Source organism: Pinus tabuliformis, chromosome 9, assembly GCF_031772625.1.
Source record: "Pinus tabuliformis cultivar Carrire ecotype Pingquan chromosome 9, CPIR1, whole genome shotgun sequence".
Classification (NCBI taxonomy): Eukaryota; Viridiplantae; Streptophyta; class Pinopsida; order Pinales; family Pinaceae; genus Pinus; species Pinus tabuliformis.
In genome coordinates this window covers 606,911,312-606,918,244 of record NC_142307.1, presented here as the reverse complement: position 1 = coordinate 606,918,244, position 6,933 = coordinate 606,911,312, and the positions used below count along the sequence as shown (strand labels likewise).

The 6,933-nt window shown below is 41.3% G+C and overlaps 1 pseudogene; it reads right to left on the bottom strand.

Moving 5' to 3' along the window:
* Nucleotides 1–1,466: 1,466 nt before the first annotated feature.
* On the bottom strand, nt 1,467–2,312 carry LOC149150054 (uncharacterized; annotated as a pseudogene).
* Nucleotides 2,313–6,933: the final 4,621 nt, after the last annotated feature.

Sequence of the window (6,933 nt, the reverse complement as noted above, 5' to 3'; positions counted from 1 at the left end):
TTTATATAATAATTATTAAACCCCAACATTACAACTACTTTAGTGTTATAACAATGGGTGTTCTTTTAGCTATAGTGTTGTCCCCTATTAAAAACATTGGATTTTTCAAAATATTATTCAATATAAACATTAGAGTTTCATTGTGTGTATAAATTAAATGGACAACATTATTCATAAGATGAACTAGATCATTTTTTGGGATTCAACTGCGTTAAGTAAGTCATTCAAACGTATGACCATTTCCATGAGAGGTAGTCGTAACTGACTAATTTCTCATGATTTTTTGAATAGTTCACTTAGCACTCATTCATTGCATCGGGTGATGCTCACAGGGGTGAAGAAGTGGGTTGCGTAACCAGGACTTCCCAGGAGGTCACCCATCCCAGAACTCCTCTGGCTCAAGCGCGCTTAACTGTGGAGTTTTTCCCCACAATCAAGCCCACTTAGCTTGCTACCCCATTTGCAAAACCTTAGCAAGTATTGTGCCTCATGAACCATTCAAGTAGAGATCCCTTGACTCTTTTTGAATTTAAGTATGGGGGATTTACGCAGTGCATTATATTAGATCATTTTTTGGGATTCAACTGCGTTAAGTAAGTCATTCAAACGTATGACCATTTCCATGAGAGGTAGTCGTAACTGACTAATTTCTCATGATTTTTTGAATAGTTCACTTAGCACTCATTGCATCGGGTGATGCTCACAGGGGTGAAGAAGTGGGATTGAAACTAGTGAAATGTGGAGAACGAATCACATAGCATCAATCATCACTTCCGGGGTTTGCACCCGGTAACCAGGACTTCCCAGGAGGTCACCCATCCCAGAACTCCTCTGGCTCAAGCGCGCTTAATATTTGATTTAATTAATAAAAAAAATATAAATAGTTAAATATAAAATTATTAATGATAAATATTGTTTATTCAAAGTGTTTGGATTATATATATATATCACTTCCTTTTTATTATAAAGAAAAAGAACCTCCCTAAAAAATAAAATCACTTAAACGTATTTTCCTAATAATAGAATTGATTAAAATAACTTAAACGTATTTTCCTAATAATAGAATTGATTAAAAAATATAAATAAAAGAAAATGCTTAAAAAGATAACATATAATACCCCTTTTTCCGCTATTATTATTAAACCTAATTATAGTTTTGAAAAATTTACCCATGTAATGACTATACTTTTGAAAGTTGTCGAGCCCAGAGTAACTAATTTTAACGAACAAATTTATTGACAAATTTGCAATTGCAAAATGAATTTATTAAAAATCCCAAAACGCTGTGAAAAGCGAAAAAACAAAGAAAGCATGACTGTGTATTCACAATAATATATAGAACGAATTTATTGACAAATTTACAACTGCAAGACGAATTTATTAAAAAACCCAAAACGCTGTGAAAAGCAAAAAAGAAAGAAAGCAGGAGTGTTTATTCACAATAATATATAGTATATGAATTGAGCTCCTGTATCACGCAAAATGAAAATTCAGTCGGACATGTGACATCCCAATTCGTAACAAATATTCTACTACTGCAACTTCACGATGACAAGAGTATGTGGCCTTAATTAATTCACTTCTGCAATGCTCTCTAACGATGGTCTCCATCCATTGTTGTTGCATTTTCCTGTGACAACATAATCTTCTTTACACTGAAGCTGAAGCAACAATGATTTTTCCTTCATACACGGATCTGAAAGCAAAGCTTACAGTTCTTGTTTCAAGATTACCATCTGAACCCTAATAATACCGCTGCCATTCTGCGCACGTGTGAATGAAGTAGGCGGGCAAGTACTCTTAGGCCCTTCACTGGTAATTATGCTCGCGAATCGGGCATTCGACCCTGATAAAACGCCGTCAATGGAATGAGAAAGACAAATTAGGAATAAGTAGCAGCCGATAAAGCTTCCCGAGAACCAACTTCCTGTCCGGTGAAAGAGAGCCGCATTTTGCATCCTCAGAATGCACAACTGAATGCTGTGGGTACGCCGACATGTGATCTCTGATGACAAGGGGAGCCGTGAATTCCATTATCTTTCCGTCAGATCTTGTCACCATTATAAATTCCTCACGGCCCATGAAATGTGCAGAGCGAATCCTTTTGTAGGAGCACCAATGAAATCTGCAATATTCTATGGATTGCACCGTTGCATGAGTAAGTTATCAGAGAAGGGAATTTGTGCAGCAGTGAGGTTACTTAATGAACCGTGGAAAGGAATTGAAATGAGGGAAAGAATGAATAGCAACTCTTAAAAACAAGTCACTAAGTGTTAAAACTGCTCCATTTGATCTTCAGTTAGGCCAGAAGACCTCTGACCACATCAATTAAAAAGATAATAAATTAAATAATGAGTTTGATTACTATATTTATGAAAATATGATATATAAGTATTATCCTTCTATAAAATTCACATAAATATGAAATATTAGGATAAAAATCTAAAGTGTTATTAATTAATTAATTCATTAGATAATGTGTTTAAATTATTTATATCAACTAAATATGTTACTAATTATATTACGAATTGAACATAAATGAATACCAGATGATTAGTTAATTAGTTATATTATAAAATAATAATAATAATAAATAAATAAATACTTTTGAGTAAAATCTAAAGATTAAATTAAGAACACAATAAGGAAGGTTCCATAAACCTAATAATAACAATTAAAAATTAAATAACTTAGGAATACATAGGTGAATAATAAAAGGAAAGAGAATCAAAGAACAATCCAAAAGAAAGGGGAAATCTAAACAATCCAGAAGAAGAGGGAAAAATACGAAAAGAAAACAATGACGAGGGGAAAAAGGGGGGGTTAAGAGGAAAGGGCGGGGATCCAACAACTACTAATCTTCCAGTCGTCATCCCTATTGAGATTGCTCGGTCTTCTTTCAATTTCTATGGTCTCCCTAAACTTTCGGTGATGAAAGGGATCAATCTTAGCAATAACCTTGGCCTCCTCAATACATATATGATGCTTAGTTTTCTTTGTGTGCTCTACCAAGGCTGAAGACCTTGTCCTCCCATGCTTGATGTCAGTTGTGTGCTCATGAATCCTCTGATAAATAGAGCACCCAGTTTCACCAACATAGGGGGTCCCACAGGAACATGGGATGACATAAACACCTTTCATGTCCTTGGGGTCAACAGGGTCGTTTACAAATCTTAAGGAGCTACGAATAGTGTTAAGGGGTCTAAAGGTTGAGGGAATATTATGTTTCTTAAGGATTCTTGCAATCTTGGTAGTGGTCCCTTGGATGAAGGGGAGATGCACCTGAAAGAATCAATCTTTAGGGTCTTTCTTAACCTTGGGACCTCTGTTAGCTTTAAGGAAAGCTCTTAGATCCTGGTGCCTACTATATCCATTATTGGAAAAAACATTAAGCAGACAAGCTTTCCCTTTATCAAGGTTCTTTTCATCATAAATTCTCAGTGCACGAGTAGCTAGTGTGTTGAGAACACCCAACTTCTGAGTAGGGAAATGGTGAGAATTGGCATGAAGATACTGCTCAGTATGATTTTTCTTTCAAAACACCCGGTGGGAGAAAGAACCGTCATAATTCTTTGAAATGAGAACATCCAGGAAAGGTAGGCACCCATCAACTTCTTGCCCCATAGTAAACTTTATGGAAGAAGATTGATTGTTGAGATGCTGGAAAAACCGATTTAACTCATCTTGGCCATGGGACCATATGACACCAGTGTCATCCTGACCCGGATTTAAATAGGAACGCAATAAAACACAGAGATAACCATAGACATAGATATGCAGCGGAAATAATACTTTACTTCATTAATATAGAATACTGAAAAATGCTTACAAACAGTAATGGAAATAACCCAGCTAGGGCAATGGTAGCTTATCTCTGAGAAGAGATGTGGTGGCTACATGCCTCTGAACTGTCTTACAATGAGGCTCGAAGGCCTATTTATTGTTGAGAAACAGTAGAAAACCTTTTACATTCCAAAACCTAACCCTAGAAGATGAAACGCCAAACTATGGGCCCCGTTTGGGGGTAAATTGGTACACCAATTTCCCGGGGTCGTAACTTTGGCATACGATCTCCGTTTGACGCATACGATAGCTCGTTAGAAAGATCTATCCGAGCACTACCATTGTTGGAACGGGCAACATGGGTCCATTCCATGGACCCATGTTGCCCCGGGATTCCCCAAAAAACGTCGTTTAGGGCCTCAAAACGGCTCCGGAAGTTCAGGACCCGAAAAACTGCCAAAAATAGTAAGTTGTGCTACAATTAAGGAAATTGAAAATGCTCAGAAGAACAATGGTGGGGGTCCAGGTGGGCTTGGCAGGTGGCCACCAAGATCCACCTGGATCATTCCTCCCCCCTTAGGAAGCAATGGTCCCCATTACGTTGAGTTCCTCCATGAGATGAGGAAACTTTGGCTGAACCTGGTACCTGGTGAGCCACTTGCCCTGGTGAAGGAGTTGGCCTGCTTTGACAACCCGATATAGTTGGATATTCTGTTGGCGAGTGTTCTTGATCTGTGTGTCCATGATCCGATCAGTTACAACTTGTTCTATGCAATCTGGGTTTAATTCTGTGGGTGTGAGCTATTCTGCAATGTCGAATGTGTCTGGCAATGGTGGAAAGTATGGCCGAAGGCGATCCACATTGAATACTGGGTGCAAGCCAAGGAATGGGGGAATACTGAGCTCAAATGAATTGTCCCCCACAGCCTTAGTAATGGTGTAAGGACCGTATCGGAGTGGTCTCAGTTTCCGATAGGCTCCAGTAAGGCGTTCCTTTTGCAGATGCAACCAGACTTTGTTGCCCACCTGAAACTTGTGTGGCACCCGGTGTTGATCATGTTGTTGCTTGTACTTAGCATTTGATTTCTCCAGAATGTCATGGACCTGCTGGCGAATATGTTGGATGTGCTCAATGAAGCTGGTTGCCTTATCTGTTTTGGACTGGACATGAGCTGAAGCTGTGTGAGTAGCTGCAAGTGGCAGGGCCACATCAATGGGGCATAGTGGTTGGAATCCCAAGCCCACCTGAAAAGGGCTGTGGCCGGTCGAGCTATGAAGAGCTCAGTTATAACTGTGCTGAACATAGGGGAGGCTCTCGTCCCATGTGCGTGGATGCTTGGAGTTGTACATGCGCAGAATGTGTACAATCATCCGATTGACAACCTCGGTCTGGCCATCAGTTTGAGGATGGAAGGCTGTGGACTTAGTGAGTTTGGTGTCCAGCATTGACCAGAGACTGGACGAAAATGTACTGAGGAACCGACTGTCCCGATCTGGGATGATAGACTGTGGAATCCCAAAGTGCACCCACACTCGTTCAAAGAAGAGTTTAGCAGTGGCTTCCGCTGTGATATTCTTCTTGCAGGCCGCCATAATGGCCATCTTTGAGAACCTATCAACGACCAAAAAAACACAAGCATTTCCATGCTTAGTGGAAGGAAGCCCTGACATGTAATCCATGGAGATGGATTCCCAAGGCCGACTGGGGGTAGGTAACGGAGTATAGAGGCCTTGCTTCTTGATGGTCGGTTTGGCAATGGCACAGGCAGTACATGATCTGATGTACTTCGCGACATCCTGTCGAAGATTTGGCCAATAGAAATACTTTTGTAGTACTGCCACTATTTTCTCCACCTCGAAATGTCCAGCAGCCCGACTGTAGTGCGCTTCCCAAATCATCTTGGCACGCTCGCTTGAAGGAACACAAAGATGACCCAAGTGGCATAACAGTGCACCTTGGAGGTGAAAATCTCGAACATGCTGACCCCCCACGAGTGTCTGGTATGTGTGGCCAAATTCTCGGACACTTTTGTAGAGAATTGGCCAATCAGAAGTCTCGTGCCCACAAGAGTTGAGCACAGTGGTTAACGCCATGATTGGTGGTCGACTGAGGCAATCTGCAACATGATTGGTGCTACCCTTCTTATACTTGATATTCAGATGGAACTGTTGAAGATATGTAGACCACTTCTGATGGCGATCATTCTGCAATTTCCCTTGGGTCTGTATGAACTGCAGGGGTCGGTGGTCTGTGTGGATGACTGTTTCCTTCCCCAAAATGTAATGCTTCCATTGTCGGCAGGCCTGCACAATGGAGTACATCTCTTTGTCATAGGTTGGATACTTCCGGACTGTGTCTGAAAGTGTTTCACTGTGATATGCCACTGGATGCCCGTGTTGAGTAAGGACTGCCCCAATAGCATAGTCAGAGGCATCTGTCTCGACCTCAAATGGTTGTTGTAAGTCTGGTAATGTGAGCACTGGTGCCGTGCAAAGGCGGTCTTTCAATTTCATGAATGCCTTCTGTTGAGATTCAGACCAAAAGAATTTCGCTTTCGCTCCTCCCTTGGTGACTTGACTCAAGGGCCAAGCGATACGAGAAAACCCCAACACGAACCTGCGATAGAAGTTGGTAAGGCCTAGAAAGCTGCAGAGCTCTGTCAGAGTGGTCGGGGATGGCCAATCCCGAATGACTTGGATCTTGGCCGGATCCACATGGACCCCCTGTTCATCAATAATGTATCCCAGATATTGAACCTGGGTCATGCCAAAAGTGCATTTCTCCAAATTGGCACACAGCTTGTGTTGCTGCAGTGTTTAAAGAACCTGTCGAATGTGGTGAAGGTGCTCTTCCCAACTCTGGCTGAAGATCAGAATGTCATCCAAGTATACCACTACAAATGAGTTGGTGAATGGCCGCAAGATGTCATCCATTAGCCTCACGAAGGTTGCAGGAGCATTCGTCAATCCGAAAGGCATGACCAACCATTCGAAGAGGCCCTCCTTGGCTTTGAAGGCAGTCTTCCACACATCAGAGGGTTCGATTGGTACCTGGTGATATCCTGACTTCAGATCGATCTTGCTGAAGTACTTTGCTCCCTTTAGTTGGTCCAAGAGGTCGTCAATCCGTGGGATCGGGTACCTATTACG